The sequence below is a fragment of the Aegilops tauschii genome, chromosome 2, assembly GCF_002575655.3.
Source record: "Aegilops tauschii subsp. strangulata cultivar AL8/78 chromosome 2, Aet v6.0, whole genome shotgun sequence".
In the NCBI taxonomy this organism is placed as follows: Eukaryota; Viridiplantae; Streptophyta; class Magnoliopsida; order Poales; family Poaceae; genus Aegilops; species Aegilops tauschii.
Window position 1 is genome coordinate 489,180,112 of NC_053036.3, and position 8,937 is coordinate 489,189,048.

An 8,937-nucleotide genomic window follows, 5' to 3' on the forward strand; every position below is an offset into this window, starting at 1 on the left:
CTAGGCGTCAACCAAAGAATCCCTAAGTCTTGTTATCCTTTCTGTTTACTAGATGACTCGTTACGCCAATGGCGCAAAGGCCCAGAGGAAGCCAAGTATTGTGAGAATATTTAGACACTCAAGTCGAAAATCAAATGTGGCCAACACTCCCGCATCCTCTGCTTGGAAGCCGTCTTTTCTCACCGGATCTAACATAGACACATGATTCTTCAAGAGCAAATTTCAGAGAAAATATAAAGCACGGAAGGCTTTAAGTTGTACTATTGAGACCATACCACCATATCTTCATTTAGTTTCTTTGGAAATCTAGAGGTCTAAGAGGACGGTACATTTGAGAAGCTGTGAATCCACAACAAAAAACTAAACTAACTTCCATACAAACATTTCAAGTTTGGAAGCCACAAAGAAGCAGCCCAGATCTCTCGTTGTAGTGCAGGTTCAAGAAAATGGGCTGAATGACTGATCATGAAAGATAGCTTGGTCAGTTTCTCCATTGTTGGCTTATACTGAGCAAGAACATCAGCCTGCAGAGAAGAAAAATGGAGGACTGCTTTATTCTGTGGTACATCCACAATAGTACAACAAATAAAGTAGTTAAATGTGCGCTAAGATGTAAGACCTTTTAGATCATTATTTTAGTGATCTAAAAGGTAAGTAGTGATCTTAAAGGTCTTGTATTAGTTTGAAGAGGGAGTACTTAATAAGATTGTAAGCCAGTACATCAAAGTAATGCCGGCTCCCCATTGATTTGATCAAACCAATATGACAATGGGAAGGTGAAACTTCAGAAGACCATATAAATTGACCGCGATGCCTTAATTTAAAACTCTGAAATGAAGTAATAAACATTAAGTCTGAATGTTGTCACTAAAAAAGCATTAAAAAAGGCAGACCAGCGAGCAGTGCATCATAATTAGTGGTTCATCATGGGCAAACCAGGCAGCAGTAGCCTAATAACTTAGACGGAAAAAATGTAAGAAGTCAAAGCACTTCAAACCCATAGCAAATTCATAAATATAAAATGTACACACATGAGAAAGAAGCACCAACAGGAAGACCAAAGTGTTCAACGTTCACAAGCTAGAGAAAAAAATGCAGTTGTTGTTCTTCACCAAAATCAGTTACAGCAGGCATAAGTTCTTAACATGATCCAACCACAATTTCCACTTATAATGATTGAACATATGTCTGTTGATATGATACACAATAACCATAATGCATTCACTTACACCATTTCATAGGATTCACAAAGAAAAAAGTAGAAGATATAGTCAGTAGAAAAATTGGAGCCAACTCACAAGGAAGGCTCAGATCAGCATAAGGGAGCGGGTGGATCCTCTTTCTCCCACCGCCAATGAAAGAAGGGACAGGCATGTGCTGCTTCGTCGGGACGTCTTCGACCTGCAGGGCGCACCACAATAAGCAATTGAGCATGCATTAATGCAAATAGGTGGAGGCAGAGCACCCCGGTGGCAGTGTGAGATTTGCGGGTACTGACCATCTAGCCGTGGGTGGCGAGGGAAACATTGGGGTTGGGCCGAAATGATGCGGCACGCCATCGAGGTCTGTGCCGCACACGGTCTGTCATCCTTGTAAACGTTTCTATTAAGTAAGCATTTCACACATAATATCAGCATTTCTCTTAAGTCATGAAATGACATTTCACATTTCACCTCATAATATCAGCTAATTAGAAGATTAAGTAAATGAGCATTGCACCTCATAATATCAGCATTTCTCTCAAGTCCTGAAATAAAATGAAATGGCATTTCACGTGTATTCAAGTAGCTCTTCACACTTCACCTATTCACACAGATATAATGAATTAGTGGAGTTGGACATATTTCCCGATCTACAGAGCTTAATAATGTGTGCATCACAGTTAGTTTTTCACCTCGCAAATATATGACTATATGAGAATACACACCTTGGAAAATATTTCCAAAAATAAGAACTGCCGTCGGGATGTCTTCGACCTACAGGGCGCACCACAATAAGCAATTGAGCATGCATTAATGCAAATAGGTGGAGGCAGAGCACCCCGGTGGCAGTGTGAGATTTGTGGGTACTTACCATCTGGCCGTGGGTGGCGAGGGAAACATTGGGGTTGGGCCGAAATGATGCGGCACGCCATCGAGGTCTGTGCCGCACACGGTCTGTCATCCTTGTAAACGTTTCTATTAAGTAAGTGAGCATTTCACACATAATATCAGCATTTCTCTTAAGTCGTGAAATGACATTTCACATTTCACCTCATAATATCAGCTAATTAGAAGATTAAGTAAATGAGCATTGCACCTCATAGTATCAGCATTTCTCTCAAGTCCTGAAATAAAATGAAATGGCATTTCACGTGTATTCAAGTAGCTCTTCACACTTCACCTGTTCACACAGATATAATGAATTAGTGGAGTTGGACATATTTCCCTATCTACAGAGCTTAATAATGTGTGCATCACAGTTAGTTTTGCACCTCGCAAATATATGACTATATGAGAATACACACCTTGGAAAATATTTCCAAAAATAAGAACTGCTAACAAAAGGCTATCTGTTTTTTCTTAAGAAATAGTTTCTTAAGTTTCTGCAGTATTGTCTGGGTAAACAGATACCGCATAAGCACTTCCCCAAATGCACGGGGTAAGCACAGTCAAGAGTTTTGCCAAAATGTCTTCATGAAGAACACGTTTAATTTCAAATATCCACAAGAATCTATTGGAGGCATAGCCATGTATGGTGTGACAGTAAGGAACATCTACAACTCAATTAGTTCTTGAAATAAAATTAGGCAGCGGTTCTGAAGACTGGCAGTTCATTCAAAAAATTCAGCCACCTCAGGAGTATAAAGGTAACAGATGACGACTATCCAAAAGGCCATGTAACACAAGAAAGGGGTCTACCGCACGCACATATACTACTTTGGCAAACAAAGAAAAACCGTGTGATCTATCCAGGAACAAAAAGCCTAATGTATTGATTTGGCAAACAAAGAAAGGGGTCTAGCGCACGCACATATACTTATGTAATGATTTTGATCCTGGCCTTTGCGATATCATTTTTTTGCTCAAAAAGACTGTCTAGCTCCAACTATGGCTCGAACCACTATTTTCAGAAAAAGAATACCAACTTAGTCTTTGGAAAAACAGTATAACGAGTTAACAACACAGCAAAATATAAATATTTACCATCAAAGACTTAGGACTGAATTTGCTGTTGGGGGGTCTGCAACTCGTAGAATATGCATCATCAGCATTCTCCTTAACAACTCGGTATTGAAACTGTACAGATCAGCGGAGCAAACACATTATCCTGCAGGAAAAAAGAGGTCATCGATTGTTTCAACAAGTACAGAAACAAGCAAAGATGTCATTGCGCCACTGCAGCTTCCACGTCGCCTCGTCCGGCCATGAGAGCGTACATGACAGTGAGAGAGGATGGAGGTGAGGACGTGGGGACGGACCTCAAGGGTGGACAGACGGCAGCGCGAGGGTCAGACAAATCCGGCCGTCTCTGCAGCCCACGCTTGCCGAGGACGACGGCGATGACACCATGGACCACCGCTGCGGCTCGAGCTCCTCCCGGGGTCGTCGCTGCACACGTGGAGACGGAGGCGGGGGAGGAAGCGAATTTGCACCAATGCGGGAGGAGCAGGGCATAGGAGGGCCGTTCCTATGGACAGCATTAGCAAATACAGGACATCTGCATCAGCTTTAGCATGCCATTAAATTAAACAAAAGGTTACAAATTCACTTCCAAACCAATGTAGCGTCTCAGATTTACACCAAAAAATCTAAACAATTTGTTCAACACCCAAATTAGGAGCTAGTAACAACAATATAACCAACAAATTAATCACACAAATTAAAAGGGTAAACTAATAAAAGTTAGAGATATGCAGGCATGGAAGAAAAAGAAAACAAATGAAAGAGGATCTTACCAGGATAGGTCCTTGACTGGAGAAAGAAGTAGAGCGGGCAATGCCCCTCTCTACTTTTTCATCATAGTCCATCATGGGACACTTGCACCACAACAGAACAGGCAACAAGAAATACTTTTTCATCATAGTCCATCATGGGAGCTCCCGCAATACTTTCAGATCCATGGATGTGCAAGCACCAGAGTAAAATTGCATAAATACATTTAGAATATATATAGGACTCGAGCCCTGTGAAATCCAGGAGAGAGCAAATTAAGAAGTGTAAATGGACTGGACAGTAGTCGGCATAGCAACACATTCATTTGGTGGCCATGCATCTTTTTTTTCAAAATTGTGTCTCTGGGGAAAAAACTATACTGATGATGCTCTCAAATAATTAAATGGACGAGCTTGGACTTCCAGACCAATTTAATGAAACACCTAAATATTTCAATAAATATTCTAATTTACCGAAGCTTTCCTTTTGAGCCTTAGGTTTTACATAACATTCCAGTAAATATTCTTTTACAGAACATCCATATTATAAATGATCCACAAAATAGTTTAACCTGACAATAAGTTTTCAGCTCAAGATAAGAAAAACACACACAAAGTACTATGAGATTGATCAATGGAAACAGTATTGGTGTATAGGTTAATAAATAAAGAATCGTCTACTCAAAAGTCAAAACAGGGCATCATTAATGGATGTCAAAACCATGCTCGACATGAAGTATATCAGCATGGTGCATATTTAGTTTTCTAAAATAAGGCATGAACAGTTCACTTTTTTTCATCACAGAGGGCTCCAGCAGGTTAAAATCACCTACTTAAAGCATTAAAATCACCTACTTAAAGCAGGTAAAGTAAGTGATATAAGTTGCAAACCATCAGCTGAACTAAGATGCTGGGCACGAAATATTATTTACACAGCAGTGTCAACAACATCACATGCCCAATCACTTTGAGCAGGCAGCTGAAAAGGAGCTAGGAAGGCATGATGAACCACATCAATAAACATGCAGGGTACATGGGCTTAAACCTCAAGTACCATGTAAGCATCTCGTGAGCGAAATCACCCGAATAAAAAAAGATTACGTACATCAAGATAATTGTAAGAAGAGTAAAAATGAAAAAGGGCGGCATTTAGATGCATAGAACATAAATAAGAGGTAGGCCTAGCTCCCCGCTGATGCTCTTGTATATGGTTAGAAGCAGAATCAAAGTACCAATAGCAGTGCAATTTAAAAGACAAAACACTACTACAGAAAGACAAAAAAAGATAATCAAATTTGAAGTAGCAATCATGTTTCAAAATCTGAACTAAATCAGAATTGAAAAAACGAGCTGAGGTCACCTCAGGCTCAACGCTAGTCCTTCATCACCTAGAGTCCAACATGACTTTAGTTGCAGAGCAAATTAAAATGTAAAACGGTTTCACTTTTCTACAGACTCCAGGTAGAAACAAAATAACAAAATCACCAGCTCAGGATTAGGGAAAAACCACTGAAGTAGCAAATAGGAACCAAACAACAAAAAAGATGGTGGAATTACTCGCTAAGAAAAAGATGTCATAAGGCGAAGAAGGCACAATCTCAAATAAGATATGTCTAAAGGAGAATGGTAATAGGAGAGCAAAAGAAGGCAAATTGATGAAAAAATAGGTACACCCTCCCGCTCAGCGTATGATTACCTTCCAAGAAAAAACAGGTTGAAACATGTACAAATATCGGGTCCCATGGAGCTCGAGCTCCAAAAGGCACTGGATAATAATTCAGAAACTGCACTAATAAAAATATGAATGGAAGTATGGTGAAAATACAGAGACAAAAAAGTCTCTTGCTAAATCCGTAGGTATAAAAATAAGGAACGAGACCCAACAAAGACATGTTAACAAAGTAGCATCAATGAGTGCATTGCTCTTCACAAAAAAAGGAGCGCATTGTTGAAGCGAAGAGCAGAAATGTTTCCAAACAACAATGAGGGTCATAGACAAGCTAGTGCACCTTTTACACGTCAAGAAAAAATGTAAAGAGCGGATCATCTCATCATATATACACCTAGCTCTTCTGATTTTTTGGTAATATTTGATCTGGGGCATCTTGTTCTTCCAAATACAATGTGAAACCAACCTCTCCTGCAGTAATATGAAAACATATGCTCGCCACAAACTTGGAAAATTATAGGTGAAATACTTAAATGTTCCAGTACGCATTGATCTTAACTATAACTAAGACAAAGTAAGACCTATCTGCATAGGTTCAGCACACATGATAACACGTAACAAAACAATAATGCTAACTAAGCAACGACTACGGCCCACGTGAAAAATTGAGATATCTAACTAATTCTTTGCTAAGGTACACAAGGACATATGTTAAGTAAAGGGTTCATGATCATTTAAGTAAAATAAAGAACTACCGAAGGAACTCAAGCCTCCAAGCTGGGGTCACAACCTTAGTAATTCATTGATCACAGAAACATGCTAATAATCAAGCTAGTTATCCTGAAGCAAAATCAGTTCATTAAGTAGAGAGTAGAAGTCTTGCACTTTCTGTATCTATCATTGGTACAAAATAACATATGCCCCACCACAGAAGAGTGCTAGGCTGTAGGAAAGCAGCAGAATAAATGGCAGCAGCTAAAGAAAATGTGCTCGCTGCAAGACCCTAGGCACCAACTCATTGGAAATTGATCCTATGGGTAAAATACAATGATATCTAGGAATCAAACCAGTCTAATTTATAGTAAACTGTTGAAGCTTTGTAACTATAGTAACAGGTAATAAGTAGATATTAGTGTAACAACCGCAGTAGGTACAACTACCTAATGCCATTGCGACAAAGAAAATGCAATGGCTCCTGTGACTGCCGTCCCAAAACTGAAGAAAACATCAAATAAATTGAACCATCATGAACTTTGGTTGAGGAATCTATGTAGCTGAAGGTATTCATTACAGGGTACCATTTCCATAAACACAAGAAATAGTCATCGATTGGTGATCATCTTAGCCCTCCATGCTCTGAATTGAAGTGCAATGTAAACAACTTGTACCCAGAACCTCAAACAAAGCATCACCAACAAATCTTAGTATCTTACATGAAGAATCACGGAACATTCTGCCGTTACGAAGATGTTAGTTAATTCCCTTTCCAATCTGTACAAATCCTCGCTGCACAACACATATTCTTATGCATGTATATATAAACATGGACCGTTGATCTGTATGGTTCTGCTCAAAATTTACGGCCTATTGAACAAACCCAGCTGAAAAAGTAATTTTGTACCCCGCAACAGTCTGTGTGTTCTTTTTGAATCACACAAAGGCTGACTTGAAAGCGATAAATTATAAACATTGTCAAACTATTCAGTCATGTGCTAAGATAAACATCGACCTGGGGAACTTGATACATCCTAAAAACAAATAACAATAGACAAAATTTTATCATTGCTAAATAATTCATGAACCACAATACGTTTTAACAATCCGCTGCAGCTTGAAAGCAAACCTGAGTGTTCATGGGGCATCGAAGAAGCTTTAATCAAAAGTACTTCTCGAAGCAAGGAGCACTCCCTCAACCTATATGCAAATGGCCAAAAACTATTGGTCGAGGTTACTTTGTTATCAAATTGAATATCAAACATATGTGCATTCAGAATATTAAATTGAGAACCTCACTGAACGTAATCATCATGTTTCATGGAAAATGCTAATAGGAAACTAATAAAATGATCTTTTATTCAATTCCAACAGGATCAATGTACGGCAGAAACTTCAACTACTACAGAGAAATGATCAAAACTTAAATGAATCAAGAGGAAAGTTTGGGGAAATTCTTTGGGGCTCCTCGGCTAGCACAGTCGTCGTCCAGGTCCTCCTCTGGCGGCTTCATCGCAGCCGGCCCGCGAGCCTGGGAAGGGCTCCTCCTCCTGCTCATGTGTCGCCGGTGCCTGCTGGGCCTGAGAGTGGCAGAGGAGGAGAGCAAACCTAAAAAAAATTAGGAAGAGCTCAGGGCACCATGGGAAGATGGGGAAATTAGAAAGAAAGAGCTCACATGTATCAGCAATTCAGCATCCCCTCCATGAACTGGGAGTTGTACTCGATCTCTCCTCGCCGTGGTGGGTGCTCGACCACCCATCGTCCCGTGGCCTGCCTAGCCCGTGTACCCCGTCTCCACCGTGCTGAACAAGAGAGATTGAAGGAAGAAGAGGAGCAATGAGGAAGAGAGGAAAAGAGAGAAGGAGAACTCACCGGACTCGATCTCTCCTCGCTGTGGTGGGTGCTCGACCACCCGTCGTCCCGTGGTCTGCCTAGCCCGTGTACCCGTCTCCACCGTGCTGAACAGGAGAGATTGAAGGAAGAAGAGGAGCAGTGAGGAAGAGAGGAAAAGAGAGAAGGAGAACTCACCGGAAGCCGAGGGTATTTGGAGAGGAAGCGCAGAGGAGGGCGCGGTCGTGGCCGCTGCCTCACCCTGCACTGCGTGCTCCTCCCGCTGCTTTCATCATCCGCGCACTCCAGCACACCACAGAAGCCCGCCACTGTACTCCAGCACACCGACAGATGCCCGCCGCTGCTCATCCCGATGACCCTACCGTGCTAGCGTGGAGAGGGGGATGAGAAGCGGCGACAACACAGGAGAGAGAAGAAGAGGAGAGGCGGCGGCGGCAGAAGAGGAGGAAGAGGAGGGAGGTCGAGGAGAAGGAGCGAGGGTCGTGTGCGGGCTAGGTTTTTCACCGTACGACCGCTGCAGTCCACCCTTTTTTGACCCGAACTTACGCACGCAACACACACTGCGACGCCGGCCCCGCCCATATGCCTGGCCCAGCCGTTATCTACTCAAAACTGAAATCATCGCGTGAGTTTAAACCAATGGCTGGATGTTTGACAGAGAGGTAAAACGTACAGAAAACTTTACAGCGCAGCGGAACGAGCGACCCAGATCGCATGCGCGACGCGAAGGCTCCAGGTTAGTGGGTACTCTAGCAAGGTTTATATGTTCAATCAGCGAGATCTGGTGAAG

At 41.6% G+C, this 8,937-nt stretch overlaps 1 long non-coding RNA gene across 22 annotated transcripts; it reads right to left on the minus strand.

The window, feature by feature from the left end:
* Window positions 1-220: 220 nt before the first annotated feature.
* Window positions 221-8,652, minus strand: LOC109740871 (uncharacterized). Of its 22 annotated transcripts, XR_012203144.1 has the most exons (17): window positions 8,325-8,610; window positions 8,169-8,254; window positions 7,972-8,098; window positions 7,426-7,904; window positions 5,923-6,053; window positions 3,938-4,165; window positions 3,461-3,669; window positions 3,186-3,309; window positions 3,013-3,102; window positions 2,299-2,382; window positions 2,074-2,177; window positions 1,928-1,976; window positions 1,720-1,803; window positions 1,499-1,602; window positions 1,299-1,401; window positions 721-828; window positions 221-524 (listed from the first exon to the last, which is right to left on the minus strand). It is a non-coding gene; the product is annotated as an uncharacterized lncRNA (long non-coding RNA). The 22 variants fall into 22 exon arrangements; XR_012203140.1 differs by lacking the exon at window positions 721-828 and having other exon boundaries at window positions 7,426-7,876; window positions 8,325-8,652; XR_012203145.1 differs by lacking the exon at window positions 3,013-3,102 and having other exon boundaries at window positions 7,426-7,876; window positions 8,325-8,649.
* Between the last annotated feature and the right edge of the window lie 285 nt (window positions 8,653-8,937).